The sequence below is a fragment of the Coenobita brevimanus genome, chromosome 4 (assembly GCF_032717465.1).
Source record: "Coenobita brevimanus isolate Jiangsu-jjx chromosome 4, ASM3271746v2, whole genome shotgun sequence".
Taxonomy (NCBI): Eukaryota; Metazoa; Arthropoda; class Malacostraca; order Decapoda; family Coenobitidae; genus Coenobita; species Coenobita brevimanus.
Genome location: NC_136957.1, coordinates 5,223,610 through 5,245,844, shown reverse-complemented (window position 1 = coordinate 5,245,844; position 22,235 = coordinate 5,223,610). Strand labels below are relative to the sequence as shown.

General features: G+C 41.1%; 1 pseudogene; it reads left to right on the top strand.

Annotated features, from left to right (window-relative positions):
* The first annotated feature begins 3,113 nt into the window (after positions 1-3,113).
* LOC145397055 (5S ribosomal RNA) lies at positions 3,114-3,232 on the top strand (annotated as a pseudogene).
* The last annotated feature ends 19,003 nt before the right edge of the window (positions 3,233-22,235 follow it).

The following is a 22,235-nucleotide window of genomic DNA, read 5'->3' as shown; positions in this document are numbered from 1 at the left end:
ACTCTCCTCCTCTTACTGACTCCCTTCAACCTCTGTCTCTTCACCGCACTGTTGCATCTTTATCTCTTTTCTATCGTTACTTTAATGGTCATTGCTCCTCTGAACTGTCTGCTTGCATTCCTCCACCTCTACGACGGGCGCGTAGCACCCGTCTGGCAGCAAACTTTTTCTGTCCAACTCTCTAATGCAAGAGTTAACCGTTACTCCCAGTCTTTCATTTATGCAACAGGTCAGCTCTGGAACTGTCTCCCTCTGTCTGTATTTCCTGCTGCCTATGATGTCCAGTCTTTCAAACGCAGTGTGTCCAGGCATCTCAAAATGATTGGATCTTGAATTTGGCTCTTTATTGTGTTTTGTTTTTCTCTTGGAGGGAACTGTAAACTGCGGGCTCACAGCCTTTGGTTCCTTCTTCCTCGCATAAAAAAAAAAAAAAAACAGGTGTGGGGAGTAGCCCTACAAGGCCTCATTGTCATTCAAAAACTAACAGACATATATAAATGTGTATAACCACCAAGGGTATCAAAATAATGTTGAATTATGCAATAGAAGCATTTTTTTGGTACAACTGGTTCAAGGAAGGACGAACGTCCATTGAAGACAATAACCGTATGACCGATCTGGACGATCATCAACAGCAACAACACCAGAAAACGTCGGAAATGTTCGTCAGGCTATCCTTCCAGATCGTAGACGAACTATCCATGATGTTTATGATATAGTAGGACTGCCGTACGGGAGCGTGCAATACATTTTGTTGGATGTGTTGGGCATGAGAGACGCATTGCTGCAAAATTTGTGCTAAGACTGCTGAGTGATGAGCAAAAGGCACATAGCGTTCCAGTTTGCAGGGAGCTCAAGAATCAGGTCAGAGATGACACCATCTTCATCTCCAAAGTCATAACTGGTGATGAATCATGGGTTTATGGTTATGACCCAGACACAAAGCAGCAATCATCGCAATGGAAGTCCCTCAATTCAATCAGGCCGAGAAAAGAGCGTCAAGTTTGCAGCAATGTCAAGTCGATGTTGATCATTTTCTTCGATATCCAAGGCATTGTTCACAAGGAACTTGTCCCACCCAGTTAATCTGTCAGCGCAAAGTTTTACTGTGAAGTTTTGCAGCATCTGAGGGAGAACATCCGCCGCAAATCTCCAGAACAGTGAAAGAACAAGGACTGGGTTGTGCATCATGACAATGTCCACGCCTACACATTAATTGTTGTCCAGCAGTTCCTGGCTTCGACTAACATGGTAGTCATTCCCCACCCACCCTATTCGCCTGACCTTGTCCCCTGCGACTTTTTCCTGTTTTCCAAGCTGAAATTACAACTGAAAGGGCATCGATTTGACTCGATTGAGGAGATCCAGACAGAATTTCAGGAGTTGCTCAAGACCATCACGCCTGAAGCCTTCCAGGGATGCATTAACTTGTGGAAAAAACACTGGGACCACTGTACTGTATACATACCCAAGGGGACTACTTCGAAGGCGACAGTGAGAACTAGGAGGTAAGTTAACTTTTTTCCCTACAATATTCAAATCACTGGAACTTTTGGGTAGCACCTAGTAAGTACAATTAAATGGTTTTTTATGAATTAATATATTTTCTTTATGTAAATTACATTGAAAATGTTGATATGAAAAAAGTACATTCGAAAGTGTTGCTGTGTCAATGAAAATGTGTCAGATTGTGATAAAACACATGACAGTATGTCACTCAGTGATTTCAATACATGAAATGTATAATTATGGAATAAATTTCATAATTTCTTGTGAAAATAATTTTGTTTTCTTGTCCAATTAGTATAACAGAATGGTTATCTCTTTCAAATAAATTGTGCAAAACAACAAGTTGTTAAAAACAAGTGAGAGTAATGTGAAAAAGAGCCTGGCGTATATCATACCCTAACCCGCTAATGACGATAAATTTTGAGCCGCACCAACGGAGGGTTAAAAATTTTCTGATGCATTTCTTATATGCAATGGAAATAACTTGCTGACAGTTTAAAAAAATATTTTTTTAAAAGTGAACAATGAAGGGAAGGGTCCCCCTCATTTCCCATTCCAGTACGATTTCCCTAGTTATCTCACTCCATTGGCTGAGTGAAATTAACATTTAGTTGTATGACTACTGAAAACGTGCAAAGCGATTCTTCTGGTGAAATAATATACTAAGGATACTGCCCCTAATCACTTCATCCTAGGGAGGTAATTCCTACTTTATTCACAGCAACATCAGTTGATTTATTTTTTAGTGTACTGGCGTTCCCTAGCTAGAGGAAATAGTAACAGTACAAGCATTGTGATGCCTAGACTATTACCAATATTATGATGCTGAGACTATTTCCAATATTACGGTATAAACATTATTATTTGTATTATCAGGTAAAAACGTGAAGCGCTCATTACCACCAGATAGGGTAATACCAGCACCAGCTGTGATGCTAATATTGTTAACTCACTGACTGTCCCAGCGATTGGATAACCAGATCACTCACTGATTCACCCACATACTCACCCACTGATGCAGTTGCTGACTGGTTAGCGGCGTTAATTAGTGAATGACTAACTGGCTGACTGAATGACAATATGGTAACTCCCTTGTTGACCAACTGGCTAACCGATTCACACTGAATTTACTGATTATTTTGCCTTAGTGGTTGATTGATTTACTCAGTAGCTGACATAGTGACAGACAGTTCAAGTTACAAACTAATCTGCTGAGTTCTTAAGTACATTGCTGACTGATTGACTGGGAAACTGACTAAGTATAGGATAGGTGATCGACCAAGTTACTAAATAATTGACAACAAGAATTCAATCTGACCTCTAAATTGGTGTCTAACAGGCTTACTTCTTGTCCGAATAGCTGAATTACTGACTACTAACCTAACAAAATTATTTAGCTATTGACTACCTCACAAATTAATATGTGTTAGCCAGAGTGATTACTGTTTAGTGCCCGGAAGTGACAATGAGTTGTATCTCGTTCATTTTACGACCAAAAGTCCGGTTTAGTGAGAGAGTGTGGACAGGGTATGGCTGTTTCCATGTGAACGTGATCAGAATGTAGATTAAGTTACCTAGTGCTAAAGTCATTTTTTTCTACTGCAATTTACTTCTATACCACGTTGAGTACACCACTTCCCGTCCGATCAGCGAAGTTAAGCAACGTTGGGTCTGGTTAGTACTTGGATGGGTGACCGCCGGGGAACACCAGATGCTGTTGGCATCCCTACCTGTCAAGTGGGGTTGGTGGAGGATTGGTGCCCCTCCCTGTAAAACAATTAACTCTGAGCCCTTGGCCACCCCGTTTGGGATACATGGCGTCTGGCAATGAATGAATGAATGAAAATGTCTCTTTATAATATTAAAATCTCGAGCAGGTAGGAATATGTGCCTATGGTCATATAATCCAGCATAATGTATGCATGTGCAAAGTGGTGTAAGGCACGATGATTTTTAGTGTTTATTCGATGCAAGGATATAGACAGAAGTTGGTGGAGAGTAATTACTGTAACTACGGAATGTCATTTTTTTTCGGGTAATCAATTGTAAGGGGAAGGACACCACATTGAGTCTATCACGAGTCTATAGTAATGAAAATTTTTAATTGTGTAAGCCGTCATCCTCCTCCCCCCCTTTTCCACCACGCAAGACTGGCGTGTGACTCTCTCACCAACCGTGAAATGTGACGGATGGTCGGTACTGTCGTCACCATCCTCCTCCCCCTCCAAGGAATTCTGTATGTAATTTGATAATATTCATGCTTGATATGTTGAAGCGCGAATAAGTGATACCCCACGAGTGATAATAGTGATGAAATTAGAGAAATAGACTCGGGTTAGTATCAAGTGTTGTAATCCCCCAGGAAGTGTTGTGTTGATCACACGAGTATCGCCATTGGCCTCATTGGAAGAGTAAGTCCTAAGTTCCCACTCACCTCCCTTGTATTCTGTGAGCTGAATAGTTAGGTCTTTCCCATATATTTGTGTACTATACTTTATATTATTATTATTTATTGTGTAACTGGAATAAGAGAATGTAGTTAAGAAGTAGAGTTCTGTCTGGACCTCAGATATCTGTGTGATATTTGTAGGCCAAATATCAAGTGCCTTGGAACTGTAAGTTGTTTATTAATGTGTTGGGATGACTGCAATTCACTATTTATTAGGGCTATGTTAGTTGTGAATTAATGTTCACGTAGTTACTTTGTGAAGCACAATAATATCGACTCACTGATGGTTTTCATGGTTAGAGTAGGGTTATTCATGCTTATTTGTTATAGTACTTTTCTTCTATGTTATCCCTACAAAAAGTATTATTTTGAGCAAACATACAAGTATGTGTCTGTAGTGCCATGTGTTATTCTGTTTCTGATTGAAATGCCGAGTGTTGTAACTCATGTTTCTTTATTATGAGACTTTCTTGATCATGTGAAGAGATTACTTGCATTAGGGAGAACAGTTACTCATCGTACATATTAATTTCTAGCGGGTCCCAGTGAGGGAGTCAAGGTCCCAGTGAAGGAGTCAAAGTCCAAGTGTGGAAGTCAAGGTCCCAGTGTGGAGGTCAAGGTCCCAGTGAGGAAGTCAATGTCAAGAATATCAGAAGACCGGATCAGTGAACTTTGAGCTCAGAGGGACGATTATGGAGAGCCATAGTGGACTGAACCTGGGACAAGGGAGCTAAGTTTTGTGGAATTTGATATTAGGGCCATATGTTTGCTAAATAAAGTACTAGCTGATTCAGGATTATTCTGTAAGGCTAGTAGATGGGAAGATTTCTACCTTTTTTTTTGGTCTTGTTAATACACATTTCCTCCCACTCGATCTATATTGTTTGTATATCCCTTGAGAACTGGTGGTCTAGAGTTGACCTAGTAACTTGTTAATGTGTAACCCAGGAGCATTTTGGGAAATTGCGAAGGTCGGGCTTGGGTTGGCCGAGTTGGAGACTGACCCCATCATTTTGGCATGCTACCACTCTTAACTTGGCCACTTGAAAAGTAAGAAACGCAACAAAAGAGGCCGCTACTGGGAAAAAGTCTCCATCAGTCTGAGTTGTCGACCGTTCCAGCACGCAGTGGTCATCACCAGTAATTTGATTTTTGCCCCTTTTGAGCACACAAAAGTCTGGATCGCAGAGCGTACTAGTACCACTGGAATGACGGACTAACTGAGAACGGGCTGGCCTATTGCTTAAGTAAGACCATTACTCAGTTATCGGTTTATTAACAGCCAGATTAGCAAACATTTAGACTGTTTACTTACCTAACTGATGTACCGAATGACTAAGTGATAAACAGACTAACAAACAAAATTTCTCTGAAAATGGGAGAATAGCAAACAAACCTCCTGATAATCTGATGGCCAGACTGATAGTTTTATCAGTTCACTGACTCATGACCTGAATGCCTCAAAATAATAAATTTCAGTCTTCTTGATAATGGACGATGTTACATTTTTTGTTCAGATTCTTTCTTACAAGGTTTCAGTGTAACTACGATCATATACTTTCACTGGAGTACAGCGCTGGTGATAATAGCACTACTGCTACTACTACTACCACTACTGCTATTACTATTACTACTACTACAACAACTACTACTGTTATTTCTACTACTACTACAACAACAACAACAACCACTACTACTATTACTACTACTACTACTGCTACAACTATTGCCACTGCTACATCCGGCATACCTGTATTAGTGGTAGTAGTAGCAGCAGCAGCAACAGTAGTAGTAGTAGCAGTAGTAGAATGGGTGGGATACTAGTCTATATGGTAATATTTGCATAATTACTAACATATGGTGTCCCAATCTTCTCTCTCTCTCTCTCTCTCTCTCTCTCTCTCCGACCCTTCTTTCACTACCATTCCAGAGTAAAATAATTCAAAATCAACAAATCAGTTCCTACACACACACACACACGAGAGAGAGAGAGAGAGAGAGAGAGAGAGAGAGAGAGAGAGAGAGAGAGAGAGAGAGAGAGAGAGTCGGTTTTGGACTAAGTCTAATAATACCAGGTGGGATCACTTTCCATCAGGGCGCAAGGAGGCGTGGCTTGTGTGTGACGTCAGTTGGCTTACGTAGCAGAAAATGTATAAAACGGCAGACTCAAAATAAACATGTATAATATAGGAAAACGAAGAAGGGGAAGAAGTGCTAATCCGTTTAACCCTACAATATAGCAGCTTCCCTCACACATTTCAGTCCTTTCCCTCACTTCTCCGGACTAAAAAATGACATGATCTGGTGAATGGGGCAAGCACCCACTCACCACCATGGTCAGGAGTCAACTGAACTGGTTTCGTGCCCGTAGACATCACCAATGCTCCGCCCCCTGCGCCAGATTGGAGCCCTTTTAGAAGGAAGTGATCCGACTTGGTATTAATAGACTTAGGGTTTTGAAGAGATGCTGGGAGGGAATGACGAAGAAGTGCAGTGAGAATGAGGAAGGTAATGAGAGGATGGAGGAGGAATGAGTAGGAGGAGCGTAGGAAGGGGGAAGAATATGTGTCGGGAAGAAGGTAAGGAAAAGGAGGAGATATATTAGCAAGAGAGACAAGAAAGAGAGGTGTATGATAAGGAACGGAAGGATGAGAAATGTGGAGGACGAGAGGAGATAAGATATGCGAAAGGAGATAATGGAGGAGTTACAAGGAGAGGGTACAGGAGGGAGGTAGGGAAGGGGGGAAGACACGTGAGACGAGAAGTGGAAGGGGGCAGAACTGAGGGGAGTAAAACAGTGTAGGAGAAAAGGAGAGGGAGGTCTTACGGAGGTAGAGTTCAGCAATATAGAAACAAAACAAAAAAAAGTGGGGGAGAAAGAAAAGGAAGGGAAAGGTTAGGAGTGAGGGCAGAAGAGCTGTGGAAAAGAATGAGTCAAGTAAATAATTGTATGATATTGTGATAGAGCTGAGAATGAAACGATTGTAGAGGGATAGGTAGGCAGCGAGAAGATGAATCTTTTGAGAGAGAGAGAGAGAGAGAGAGAGAGAGAGAGAGAGAGAGAGAGAGAGACGGAAGGAGAGAACAAATCAAATAAATGAAAAACTGAAGTGGAAAAAAAAAAGACGTATGACAGAGGGAGACATTACAGGGTACAGGCGTCAAGGAGTAAAATTAAAAGTTAATAGATGGAACAAACTGAATGAAGGAAAGAGTGAGAGAATAATGCTGAAGAGGGAATGACTTGAGTGGGTGGGGAGGGAGAGACGGATAGATTTGAGGATGGGGGGAGGAAGAAAGGGTTCTCAAGGACAAAAGCTGAAGGAATGCTGTTATTAAATTAGATAATCCATGGGTATGTGAACGCCGATTTAGATGGATAAGGAGAAAATGAAGGAGAGAGAGAGAGAGAGAAGCTTGAAGGGAGTAAAGAAAGAAGAAAACGGGAGGTGGGAGCAGGAAGTAAAAGATAAAGAGAAAGATGGAAAGAGGGAGGAGAAACAGATAAAAGAAAGAAGACAGGGATGGAAATTTGGAGGGAAAGAGAAGTCAGAATGATATTAACTTATGACAAGAGAATCAGAGGTTGATTGAAGGAGTGACAGAAACGAGAGAGGGAGGAGGGGGGGAAGGGGATTCTATGGGAGGCAATGTGGTGCGGAGGGAGAATGGTGGCTGGAATGATATTATGCGATTACATATTTAAAGGTGAATAAGGGAAAATGGGGAGAAGACGAGAAGATGGAGAGTAAGGAGGAGAGAGAGAGAGAATGAGACAAGAAATGAAAGAGGAAGGGGTAAGGAATTAAACTGAAGGAGCGAAAAGGTTGATATATTGATATAAGATTAGAGAACTTACAGGTAAGAACAGAACTTGATAAAAAGGCATGAGAAATGGAGAGCAAGGAGAACGAATGAAGGAACAGGGGAAACAGGGGAGAAGAGGAAAGATGAGGCGAGGAAGACTAGAGTCCGAATTTGAAGACGCGATGAAAAATAAAGTGAGATTGAGTGGCGTAATAAAAGGGTCCTAAAACGCAAGAAACCATATCTGGGGATATGTGTCAGAAATTTTTGAACATGAGAGAAAGAGAGAGAGAGAGAGAGAGAGAGAGAGAGAGAGAGAGAGAGAGAGAGAGAGACATAATTATGGTCCTGGTGTAAGAGACGAAAACGTGTCCACTTTTTATGGGAGAGGGAGGGGGATAAGAGGGTAGGGGACAAATGGGGAAAAGAGAGAGTGAAGAAGAGAGTGGGAACGGCTGGTAAAAGGAGAGAGTTAAGTAGCAGACTTAGAGAAGGGAGGTAATAAAGGGGAAAGGAATGGAAGGAAAAGTAAGAAAGAGAAAGAATGGAAGAAGAAAATGTAAAAGAGGGAAGGGAGAGGAAGAGGTAGTGGGAACGAAAGAATGGGGTGAATAGATGAGGAAACAGAGAGGGTGAATGGGAGGCAGGATAGAGAGGGGACAGGAGAAATAGAGAGTAATAGGGGAGGGAAGTGGACAGAATAAAAGTAAGATGATGAAAACCAGGAGGTAGACAGCGAGTGAAATATGCTTAGGGAGAAGAAAAAGTAATGGGGAAAGGGAAGAGACAACGACCCAATAAGGCAGAGAAATGGAAAAGGAGGGTGATTATAAGGAAACGATTGAGATGATGAAGAAAGGACAGAGAGGGGAAAGGGATTAGGAGGGACTGGGGAGAGAGAAAAAGTGGTGGAAGGTGGGTGAAAGCGTAGAACATATGGAAATGGAAGAAAGTGGGCTAGGATGGGATGTGAGTGAGAGAATGGTTAGAAAAAGAAAGAGAGACTGGAGGGGGGATAGAAAAAAAAATAGGAAGGAGCGGTACAGCGAATTGGAAAGGAGGAGAATGAGAAAAACTAGAGTATGATGGACGTTGAGAGAGAGAGAGAGAGAGGAAGGGTGGAGGGGAGAAGGTTTGCATCATCACCTATACTCGTGTTGAGGCAAAAGTTCTTTAGTTTTCGACGGTTTATTCTTCCTAGCCTAGCACTCAGTTCTCTCTCTCTCTCTCTCTCTCGTTCCAACAAGCTGTTAGCATATTCGGTCTGTCATTACATTTTCACATCTCTGCTTTTTCTCAGTCCAGTACATTCTGTAATTACATGGGGTGTTTTTAACAGTGTCAGCGTGCCATGATTTGTTCTCAGCTGAATAAAATCGCCTAGCATTACGTGTGATGGAATTCAAGAGCTTCACCGTCATGATAGGGTTAACGGTGACAATATTAACTCTGGCTAATATGACTCACTCTCACCTGAAAAAAATCGTCTGTCTTTGGCTAGAGTAAAATACTGGACCGATTCTAACCTTGAAGGAATAAGTTATTCATAACAGTTTACAAATACTTTACTTATGGTAGGAGCATCAATGTTATATCCGCCTTCACTGGGGCAGGTAGACAGATGGATATGTAGTAATATAAAATGATCGATATAGGGACTAAACAGAGACAGCCGGAGAACAGACTGACTTAATAAAAACGACAGACACCCAGAGAGCCAAAGAGAACGAGAGATAGATGAACATAAGAGGAATGAAACGCCGAGAACTCAGGCCCAGAGCTGTCGATGTGAAACGTCGCTCGATAAGATTCCCCCAAGCCTCGAGTGTCACGGGGGAATGTGAATTTAGGAATTAAAAATGCTTGGTATTGCTCGAAAGTAGAGACAAGGAATTTACTTGTGAAAATCAAGTAGTGAGTTTTACTTTATGTTGGCTTACTTCGCCGATTTTCTAAGGACGAGAATTTATAAACTTTCTCAACAGTACACAGCAGAGACTAATTACTCAGGAGCGCTGATTGTTAGTACTTTTAGCCTCTTGAGAAAGTGACTCCATCCCTGACAATCAATAACTAATACTAATAATAATGGACAGGTTCTTGCTGGTGCTTAACTCATGGCTGGCACAATGGATTTAAGTTTAATACAAAAGAACTGGCCTAAATACCAGTTATGAACAATGTAAGGAGTTTGTGCAAACTAGGAGTGGCAAACTGAAGTAAGCTTAGTGTGGAGAAATAAAACACCATTCTAATTACATTAAGCTCAAAGAAGGGAACTGTAAATTTATTGATTATAATAAAATAAAATTACATTACATGAGTCCCGAAATGAACTCAAAAGGGGAATTCACGGTCACAGAGGGACTCATGAATTCAAACAACAAAGGAAACACATTCACTCGCTCATTCAAAAGCTAATCGAACTTAAGCCTAGAAAAAAGAACAGAAATACTGGTCAATGGAGGACAGAGCCGAAGCTACGAAAGACTGGGCATCTGCGTGTCGAACACCAAGCGCTGCTATTCGCTGCTAAGCTCACTTCGCCGATCACCGTCTAGGTGGAGCTCCAGGAAATCGCTGTACAACGGAGACGCTGCTCTCTAAACTGGGGACTAACAATCCTACACTCAAGGCGGTCCAAAGCTGACTAAGGGAAAGGGGGTAAGAGATGGCCATGTTCGCCAGAAGTAGGCGTGGCCTAACTTCAATGGTCAACGGAGAGAGGGCGAACGATATACATATGCAATAAAGTCACTCAGAGAAAGCACTATCATAAGAATGGTTACTTATGAAACAGTGACAAATGTCCTGAAAACCATCCCGATCGAAGTACATATGAGGACGGTTGAACTGAGTGATGCCCAGTGGGAATTCCACTAGAGTTCGTGGTTTTCTCATCAAAGTACAATGTCACGAATTTGTATAAATACACAATCGTGTGAATTCGTGACATCAAGTATGGACTCTCCATACAACCTCCATGACAGGGTTCGTCATGGGTTGCAATGAGACTACAGATAAACAAAGTGAACCCCATATTACCTGGACCTTTCACACCTTGACCTTGCAGAGCTAATCAGTTCATCAACCCTTCATACTGCATCACTTACTAAAGCTCAAGTGAAATTCATTGAGGAGGATAAGGAAATATTACGCTCACACACATATTATATGACTCTACCTTTGACCCCTTGACCATGCTGACCTAATCAGTTCATTGTCCCTTCATACTATATCACTAACAAATTTTGGTCGAAATCCGTCTAGGGGTTCAGAAGATATCGCGCCCACAAGGATAAACTAAGTCTACCGCATATTACTTTGACCTTTGATCCCTTGACCTTGCTAACTTATCAGTTCATCATTTTCCTATACTGCATCACTGTCTAATATTTGGTGGAAATCCATCGTGGGTTCATGAGACATCGCGCCCACAAGTGCATTACGAACACACGCAGACACTCACGCACGGACGGACAGACCAATCACAAATTGCCTCCAACATAAACTGATGAAGGCATGTCAGATATTTTACTAATAAACCGGTTATTACACTGAAAAATTGCCGGAAACGATAAATAGATGTATAAATATAGATTTCCCATGCATATGACAGACAGAAACCCAAAGGCAAACTACGGTTGATAACTGGGTCTGGTTAGTGAGACCCGCGATCGAAACCAGAAATGTTCCCTGGGTTTCGTTCTTTTTTTTTCTTTTTTTTTCATATTTCAGACCATGATTCGTCACATGAGTTTATTTTTTTTCTTAATTTCTATTAGCTTATGTTTTTCATAACTCTCTCTCTCTCTCTCTCTCTCTCTCTCCATAATATATCTCCTGATGATATTCTGCAGTTCATATGAGAATTTACGAATTATATGGGTTTGCTTTGACCATCGTTAAACACGCTTCATTAGTTGGCTGTTTTATTATACCACACAATATCGTCTAGCGGGAGCAAGAATAACAAAAAATTATGTTCTGAGACTGAAGAGGTTAATTTTATTCTCGTAGTTTTCTCACCATTACTTTCTTAGCTTTAACCCCTAAACCGCGGAGTTGTTTTTACCTGACTTGCATGTCTCTCGGGCATATTCACGCTCCGACAGACTCTCTAAAATTATTTGCCAAAAATCAGTTATTAGTCCTAGAATATTATAATTAAATATGCATATGGCACATACCTTTAGCTTTCTCCTGGGATGTTTGTTGAGCCTTCGTCGAGTACCGTAGGACTTGTGGAAACCTCTGAAGTTGGGTAACGAAGTCTCCACTTTACACTTCCCGACAACCCGTAATATGATTACCACAGCCTGATATTATCACTAGAAACACTCTTCTATGATTCTCAAATAGTTTGGAATCCATACTCCAAAAAAAAAAAAACACTTTGAAAGCAATGAAAATTACGAGCGCCTATGACCTTCCCACTTGTGATCGTTCGCCGCTGGTGTTCTGTCATTTATAATTCAAAAAAACACTCACAGTTTATATTTCTATTACTATGTAACACTTATATATATATGTAACACTTATATATATCTACAGTCTTTATCCATAAGTTTCCTTCAGTAATAGTAGTTTATTGTCACTGTAGGCATTCAATTTCTCTTTCAGTAAAATGCGTAGCATTCACTTTCTCGTCCTGTATACTAGCATTGAGAGTGAATCTGTCACTTTCATTTTCACATTCATAACTCATAGTATTCATACATGCTAGAGTGAAACTTTCACTTTCATTACTCCTAGTAGATATACTCGTATTCTTATATTACTACTCATTTACATTTCTATTTTTTTTTTTTTTATGTGACCGCCTCTGGGCATAGGCTTCACAGCCTGATTTCCAGGCCCAGTAGTCCTCCTACGTACCACACACCTCTATTTACATTCTCTATTTTATTTACATTATTTATATTTCCGTTTTATTTACACTGTGTTATGCAGTCTCTTGCAAGAACTTATAAAACAATTTTCCACTGTTCACTTATGTTTACATTCATTGCTTTCACTTGCTGTTTACACATTATTTACACATTATTTACATTTCCACTTGCACTGTTTTACTCACCAGATAGATCGTAGTCACTGTCTATCATTTTCATTGACAAATTAGCCAGTTCACGTTCCACAGCAGTCACTTAGCCCTTTACCTCTTTCCACACGAGGTTTAGTAGGGGGTAGAGGTCACAGGGCCCTTTGCATGGGGCTAAAAAAACAGCGGAATTGGGCAGGCGCGAATCTGACGTGCTTTCACCTTGAAAGATGACAGTAAACTGAATACAGTGTGGTGGCCTGCCTAGGGGGAGTGCAATGCTGCCAATGTCAGCGGGGTGAAAGCTGCTAATACATATGCCATGAAATGATTGGCAGGAAATCTAGGCAATACATAATAAATTAGGTAGTTCCAGGTGAATGTAAGTATCACGTAGGCTTCTCCCTTCCTTTCTTATATAAATTTTTATTACGAGAATAGATTATACAGCATATTTCAAGGTGAAATAAACAGCAAAAATTAGTGAACGAGTGCACGTGAGGTGTTGTCAGGTGATAATTAGCCAATTATAGGTGTATGGCGCTATCACTTACCTTATTTCTTTCTTGTATATATTATTTGGTACAAGAATAGGGCATAGGGCTTATTTCAATGGATGAAATCAGTGGAAAATTCCAGAGAAGATTACTTAGCATAGCACGGCCGGGCAGGCGAGAGGAGAGGGTAATGGAGGGGAGGTAGGGAGGGGAGTCAAGAACGGGGAGAAATGGCTAAATTGTCGACAATGGATGGGAGTACAGATGAGATTAGGAGTGCTGACTAGTGTTGGACATTGGCAGTACTGATAGATGATACAAGCCACCACTTGAAAGCCTGGCCGAATTCAAAATAACACAGAATCACAAAAGTGACGCCCCACGGTATGATCCCTTGCTCCCAAGCGTCACAAAAGTGACGCCCCACGGTTAAGGGGTTAAAAATTGATGATGCACCAGATTCTTATATCTCATATATTACTGGGGATTACTGTGATGATGATGATGATGAAAAGATTGCTGATGGTAATAACGATGATGATAATAATGCCATGATTATGGTGGTGATGATGATGATATTCATAATAATAATCATGATCTAGAAGTGATGAGTAGCCACTGAGAGGCTTACAGGCATTTTCCCGTGGCCAGCATGAATGAACCCTGGAACTGAATGTCGGGTTACAGACGAATTAAGAGATGGATAGGAAGCATGAAGGATGGGTAAATTGATTGCGTGATCGAAAGACACTTTAGATAAGGTTATTTGACAGACACAAAGAGATAAAAAAAACAGATGTCAGACAAATATAGAAATGTGGTGAGACAAATAGGTATACAGGCAGATAGACAAAGAAATGATGATGACTGAGATATAAAGTGAATCACAATCAGGAATGATTAACTGACAGTCTAACAGAGATTTAGAAAAGAATGTTTTTGCCCGTATTTCATCTATATAGTGTCTGTCTAATGCGTTAGAATCTATCAACATGTAAACTTGCGTGGATATACGTTTCCTTCATTCTTCTATTATGATCCAACATTTCGTTTCTTATCTCCTCAGGTAAGTACAGCAGCTGCGTCATCATTGGCAGGATGTAACGGTGTTGTGAGTTGTAATATTGAGTTCAACATCTATCCCTACCTAACCTATCTATACTATACCTAATATAAGTTTACTTTACCTAAGCTGACATTTCGAAAATTTAACTATCATACCCAAATCTAACCTAACCATTTCTATCCCTGCTCAGTGACAAACCTTCCGCCCAATCATAAAATGCCACTTTCCCTCATATACTCCACCCCACCTTGCCCCTCCATCTGCATTTTGGTTTGTCTCAAGGGTATGAAGAACACCAAACTGTGTGTGTGTGTGTGTGTGAAAGCGTTGTTTAATATGATAGGTCAAAAAGCATTTCTCCAATTTTAATGAAACTTGGTGTAAAGTTTGAGGTGTAGTTCGCTAAGAAATCTATCTATCAATCTATCTATTGCCAGACGCCTCAATCCCGTTTGGGGTGGCCACAAACAAATCACCTCCAAGTCGCCCTGTTCCCCGCCATTTCACTGCCCTGCTCCCAACTCACACCCCCCTCTCTCATATACCTCTCCACCCCATCTCTCCATCTCATCCTCGGCCTCCCCCTCTCTCTTCCCCCCTCCACCTCACTCACATACACTCTCTTCGTCAGTCTTTCACCCTCCATCCTCTCCACATCGCCAAACCACCTCAGTGTGTTCCTCATAACGCTTCCTATCACATCCACATCCACACCACAACGCTCGTTTATATCCTCATTCGTCAGCCTGTCTCTCCATGTGACTCCACAGGCTCCTCTTAAATAACTCATTTCCACTGCTCCCACTCTTGACTTGTGTCCTTCCAACAACGTCCAAGCTTCACTTCCGTACGTTAGAGTTGGTATCACAATACTGTCATGTAGTAACTTTTTCACTTCCATGCTCACTTCCCTGTTTCTTATCACTGCTTTCAAAGAACCAGCAACCTTTCTTCCCTGCTGTACCCTTTCACGCACTTCACCCTCCAAACCTCCATCCTTACTCATCACACTACCCAAGTACTTAAACGTACTCAAATTTTCCAATTCCTCACCATCCAACCTCGCTGTATATTCACTGACTTCACCTCTCTCAAAGACCATCACTTTACTCTTCCCTACATTCACCTTTAGATTCCGTTTCTGACACACTCTCCCAAACTCATCCACCAAGCTTTGCAGCTCCCCTTTGTCTTCACTCAACAACACAGTATCATCTGCAAACAACAGTACAGGGAGTTTCCAAACACTATCCTCTCTCATCAGGGCCACTCCAACATCCACTACCCTACCTTGTACCTCTTTTATTACCCCATCCATGTACAGATTGAACAACCATGGAGACATGACACATCCCTGTTTCAACCCAACTTTCAAAGAGAAAAATTCACTTAGTTAACCATCCACACGCACTGCAGCCTTCGCACCATCGTACATACTCTTCACAGCATTCAACATCTTTCCATCTACTCCATATATTCTTAATACTTTCCACAATCCTTGTCTATCCACCCTGTCATATGCTTTCTCCAAATCCATGAAAGCCACATACAACTTCTTTCCCTTCTCTAGAAACTTTTCCACTAAAGATCTAAGAATGAATATCTGATCTACACAACCTCTTCCCTTCCTAAAGCCTCCCTGTTCTTCTCCAACTAATTTCTCTGTTCTTTCTCTAACTCTGACAATAAGTATCCTACCATACACTTTTCGTATTATACTAAGAAGACAAATGCCCCTATGATTACCACACACTTCTTTTTCCCCTTTTCCTTTGTACAAGGGAATAATTATACCTGATTTCCAATCCTCCGGGACTCTACCTTCCTCCCAGGCCAATCTGCACATCTTCCACATCCATTCTACTACTATCTCTCCCCCATGCTTCAGCATTTCACCACACACTCCATCAATTCCTGGGGCTTTCCCCGATTTAACTTTTTTCATTGCTTCCACAACTTCTAACTGATTTCTTCCTGTTTTCTCACCTCCCTCCTTCTCCCAGCCATTCCCCAGCCACTTATACTCGCATTACTTCCATCCTCTATGTTCATCAATTCCTTAAAGTGTTCTCTCCATCTGCTCACTTTTTCTCCCTTCTCCACTAGTAATCTACCATTTTTATCTTTCACTCCCCTACTAACTTCACTTCCACCGTGTCTTACTCTTTTCACCTCTTTCCAGGACATTTTCTTACACTCCCTCCACTTTACACTCAAATTCCTTCCAAATTCCTCATCCACTCTCTTGTTACTCTCTCTTACTAATCTTTTCACCTCTCTCTTTCTTTCTACATATAACTCTCTCTTCCGCCTCTCAACTTCTTCCACGCCCCTATTTCTTATCCATTCATTGTATGCTTTCTTCTTTTGTGCCACAGCCTGTCTCACCTCTTCAGTCCACCACGCTGTTCCTTGCACCCCCCTCCGTCTTCTCTTCCTTTCACACACCACATCACATGCTGCACATATTTCTTCTGTAAATATCCTACACACACCTTCCACGTCTCCCATCTGTTCCAATCAGAAATCAAATTTTTTTTTTACAACAATAAGTCAAAGGTCAATGTCACAGTGGTAGGTCAAACGTTACCCCAGCAAAGCCAGTTTAAACAGTTTTTACCATAATTTTAACAATCTTTGAGAAGATACGTACGATAGGGCAAGAATGAAATGATACAGTTTGAGACCAATCAGTGGAAGGTCAAGGTCGCAGGGCAGAGTCAATGTTGAGCCCATTTCCGTGATTGTTAATACAATAGTCATACAGTTTTTGTCCAATTTCAAACAGAATGGTTGAGAGGAAGACATTTAATGAACCCATTGTTTTTTAGAACTACATCGCAGGTGAAGGTCACGGGGCAATGTCAACTGAAAAGGGTTTTATCCGATTTGGACCAAACTTTGTCGAACGATCGCAAATAAGGCCAGAATAAAAGGAATCAGTTTTCAAAAAAATCTGTCAAAGATCAGGTTAACAAAGACATTTCAAACACCCTGGACATAAGGCAAGGTCAATTAAAAGAATTCTGATAGAATTTTATCTAAACGTAGTGGAAGACTTAAGGGTACAAACAAGAAGTATGGTATTAGATATGGGGAACAACCAGTCAAAAGTCAAGGTCACAAGGTCAATGTTCGTCCCGCGTGTCTGTGTGTAAACCAAACAACTATTTTTTTGGGGAGGGAGGGGGAACAAACTTGGTGGACGAGTTGATGATCACCCAGAAGACTGACCTATTGTTTTTAAGAAGACTAATTCAAGGCCAAGTCATAATGAAAGGTGAACTTAAACAGTTTCAAACCAATGTAGACTAAACTTTGTTGATGGAAGTTTCGAGATTCTTCCTTTGTGTGTAAAGACAGACAGCTGTATAACTTCCACCTTGCAGTCCAATATCTGCCAAGTTAACAGCTGTTTCACATCCACCCAGACACTTTGGGTGAGGTGATATTGTAGGCTGGAATGGCTGCACATTTCTACCATAGGTTGGCGAACTATGGCAACCCCATTTCAAAATGGAAAAAAAATTTTCACCTGTACATTTTTGTAGCTGTGTGATCCCTCTTTGCAAGTTTAATTCGTTTGATGTCATGGGCTTGTTCTCGTCCTCTCTTTCTGCATGAAAAGTCTTGAAATGTGCAGACATCATGGTAGAAGATGGTCATCGTCACAGGCACGCAAAAAATGAAAAAGGGAAAATGGAAATAGTGATCTAATTACAGTACGTGAATTTTGTGGCGATCTCTATACTACATCACCGGGTCACGACTGTCGACAATTTCAAAATGAGAGCACATTATGCGAAAGCTGTGGTGATCTATTCGCCACGCCACTGGGACACAAGTGACAACAAAAGTTATATAAAGCCCTGTTATGTGGAAGATTTATTGAACTGCATGCCATTCCACGGGTTCACAACTGTCATCAATAAGAAGGAACACTGTATGAAAATTGTGGTGAACTGTTTAGCACAACTGGATCACGACTGCCAACAAGAACACCCACTGCTATGTGAATGTTGCGGTGAATTACAGCTTACTAGTCCCCTCAAACACATGTGTTCAAAAAATCGCTGTGATGAAGTATACCCCTCCCCCCCGATTATCACTGTCGACATCTCATCTGCAAACTTTATGGGATGGTGTATCCATCATCAACACCACATATCTGTTGTGGGTTACTATAGTAGCAGTGCAGTGTATTATTTGTTTTAATATATCGTATATACAGAACGTTCGGTAGTAACACTGCAATATAAAATTTGTATAAATATATCTCAAATAATTATGCAACAGAGAGAGAGAGAGAGAGAGAGAAAGTTTTATCACTGCCACTCCAACCTACTTTCGTTCCTTAGATGGAGGGCAGGTGGCAGGTGGTGGTATTTCTAGCAACTCGTCAAGGATGCCACGCCAGACCAGCAATGTGAGACAAAGGCGGGATGCTGGACCTGAAACAAGGAGGCATTCTCTCTCACCAGCATCTACCTCAAGTGACTTGCAATAAAAGCCTATCCACACATTCTTACCTACCCCAGTGGCAGGACAGAGCAGTCCTCAGCAACAAGGGCGACAGTCGCCTCCCCTAGCAGATGCTCCGAATGTTCCAACTCTCTTAAATTAGCAGGAAACCTTCCTGCATAATTATACTCATTATGAATACAGTATTCCTGATGATGTTAATGAAGACACCGATTTAATTTCTCAGTCAGTACAGAGATAATTTTTTTTACCAAATTTGATCAGTTTAGAAGTGATGAAAATTTTCCACCATCGTTCAAAATTTTCACACAGTTACCCCTTACAGAAGTCAGGCTCTCCGTAGTAGGTGAAGACACCTATCATACACTCCACATTGGATTTCGTGAATGACACATTACCATCGACCAGTCTGAAGAATTAGTAGAGCTTTGGTTAGAGTATTTATCCTCCAAATTAGATAGAATAATGAGTGAAACAAAAGGATCTGGCTTCATCATCGCTAAAGTGGATAGGCTTTTACATTAATTACTAAGTGTTTGCAATGCACAATAACTTAAGTGACTATGTGGCTTACCCTAATACTCTTCATGGAAAGCAAGAAATCTTGAATCCTAGCAGATGGGGAAAGTTATGTGTTATTCATTGTATATGTGCTTTCAGACTCCAGCATATGGGTACGGATTGGATATGAATCGCGAGGAAAGTAGAGTATCCTCGTGTCGGCAAATGTTTGGTTACTACCGACGCTATATAAGGTCCAGTTTCTTGGGATGACCTACTCAAGGTAAAGAGATTGAATTGCGTACCTTTCTATGCGTAAAAGTAAAAGTACATGATGTATATTCCAGTTTCCACTCAATTAACGCCGGTGTGTCACAGGGATCATTTCTGGTGCCAACCCTGTTCCTGGGTCATATTAATGATCTCCTATCTGTCACCCACAATCCCATCCATTCATATGCAGATGACTCAACACTTCACAGTTCATTCACACTCAAACACCCATTTACAAAGTCTAATGTCTCTAACTCTAAATTCAGTACAGCTATCTCCATAAATCAAGACATCTACGACAAATGAATGAGGACAAATCAACCTAGTAAAACCAAATACTGTATATACAATTTACTAATAGGCAGACATTGCCAGATTCGTATACTACCTTCACTGCTACTAATATTCCCATTTCCAAAAGTATTGAAATTCTCAGCCTCACTTAAGAATGCCCTCAGTTGGACCTTTCATGTCCGATTACTTGCTAAAACCGCCTCAAAGAAATTTGGATTATTGTACAGAGTCCGTAACTTCTTCACTAACGAGCAGTTAGCTATAATTTATAAGATCATGTGCGCTCTCAGCTCACCCTTGTGGAATGGGTGGAGAGGATGCACTTAAACAACTAGACAATATTCAGAACAATCAAACAGCCTAACTACCAGGGATTTCGGATTTTAGAGATAGCTAAGATGGTTATGTATTTCTCATATAAGATAATCAAGGCCAATTATGCCTACAGAGCTAGATTAGCATATGATGATACAGACAGTTTTATCTTCAGTGTAGAAATTCTCAAAATTTTAAATTAACTGAAATACTGTCCCATGGCGGACTATCATGATTACTGTAACTTTCCTGAGCATCATCCTTGCCTTAATGGTAAGAAGAAGGGTGTGCTCAGTCTACTAAAATCAAAGACAGGAGCTAAGTGTACCAGTGAAGTTACTGCTTTGAAACCTAAACTGTATTCCATTCTTATGGCAATGCAGAACAAGCCTCTCACTCTAAGGGAATTCCATCCCATCACCAGAAGTTATTTCACCAAGATTTCATGGAAACACTGAATGGTAGTCCCTCCCAAACAGTAGATTGCTATTCCATCTTAAATGTAAAAGGTCAGGTTTCTACCACTCAGACAGTTAAATGGACGCTATCTAGATCTGATGACAAATGCATCTGTGTGGGTGAGCACACCAGTAGGGTTTATTTTTACCCTGATAATGTGCAACATCAACAACAGGTGAGAGTAGGGGAGGAAGATGATGATGATGATAATGATGCTGTGGAAATGGAGGCAGAAGAACAAGGAGAAGAGGAGGAGGAGGAGAAAGGGAATTTATGGCATGCAAGGGACTGGATGGCAAGAATTTTTCTCCCTCCGTTAATGGTGAAGGGGAAGTTAATAAAGCAGGATTAGCATCATCTGTTGAGGAGGAGGGGGATGTAGCAAGGCATGTCTGGGGTGGAGAAAGGTATAGCAGCTGTGGCAGGTGTAGAGAGGAAGGAGGTAACAAGATGTGGCGGGGTTGGAAGGGAGGATAGCAGCTGTGGCAAATGGGGAGAGAGAGGAGGAGAAGGCAGCAAGATGTTTCAGGGTGGGGAGGGGAGGACAGCAGCTGTGACAGGTGGGGAGAGGGAGAGGGAGGGGTTTGAGGAAAAGGTGGGTGCCACTCCTCACAGGAGAATGAAAGAGCATCAAAACTCCACAAATCCTAACTGACAATGCATGGATAAACAAATAAACCGGTTAATCCCATATTTTGGATTTTAATTTCATCTTGGATGTGTCATGGAAAAGACATACAGTGAAATCCAGCTGAATTTACTGCAAGATGAACAAATTTTGGAAAAAAAAAAAAAAAAACACACCTTTGCACTAGAATTGTAGAAAAAAAATATAAACATTTGTTTTGTAAAACTGCCATAGCTATGTGAAGTTTCTTCTCACCCATTACATAAAAATGTTCGCATTGACCCCTATCTGCCGGGTAACTATATACGTCACAATCTGGCTACTATGGGGCTGTTCGGTGATGCCTATAGATGCAAGTGTCTTCCTGCCACTATTTGAACCGGCCGCCATTTCATTTCACAACCAAAGTGTAGGGAGGGAATCCTTCCATAGCACATAGACGAGAGTCAGTTTGTCTCATGCTTTTGCCAGGTGTACAGGGATGTCTTCAGGTTCCTATTTATTTGATTTTGTCCGTGCCACCTGTAGCCAGTTGCATCATCCACCCCTGCCAAGCCTTTTGCCAAGGATACTAGAAAAAGGCTCAGTGATAGTGCCATAAGGCATGCCTTGGAGGCAATAGTGTGTAGTTTATCTAATAGTGGTGAAAGTATCACACTGAGAGAAAAGCCATAGTTAGAGCCATGGGCAGACACATGAACACGTACTGCTCTCTTGGCAAAAATTAGTTCACTTCCTGACGTCATTGCTCATCAACACAACGACCTAGGGAACTGGGGATGCTTTCATTCGCAAGAGGAAGAGTTGGTGAGTAAAACTTTGTTTCCTGAAGTGCTATAGTTTCCGAGATATTAAGGTTTGAAAATAAGGAAGTTTCAGCAGTTTCCAGGAAACTGCCCATTGTGAGGTGATGA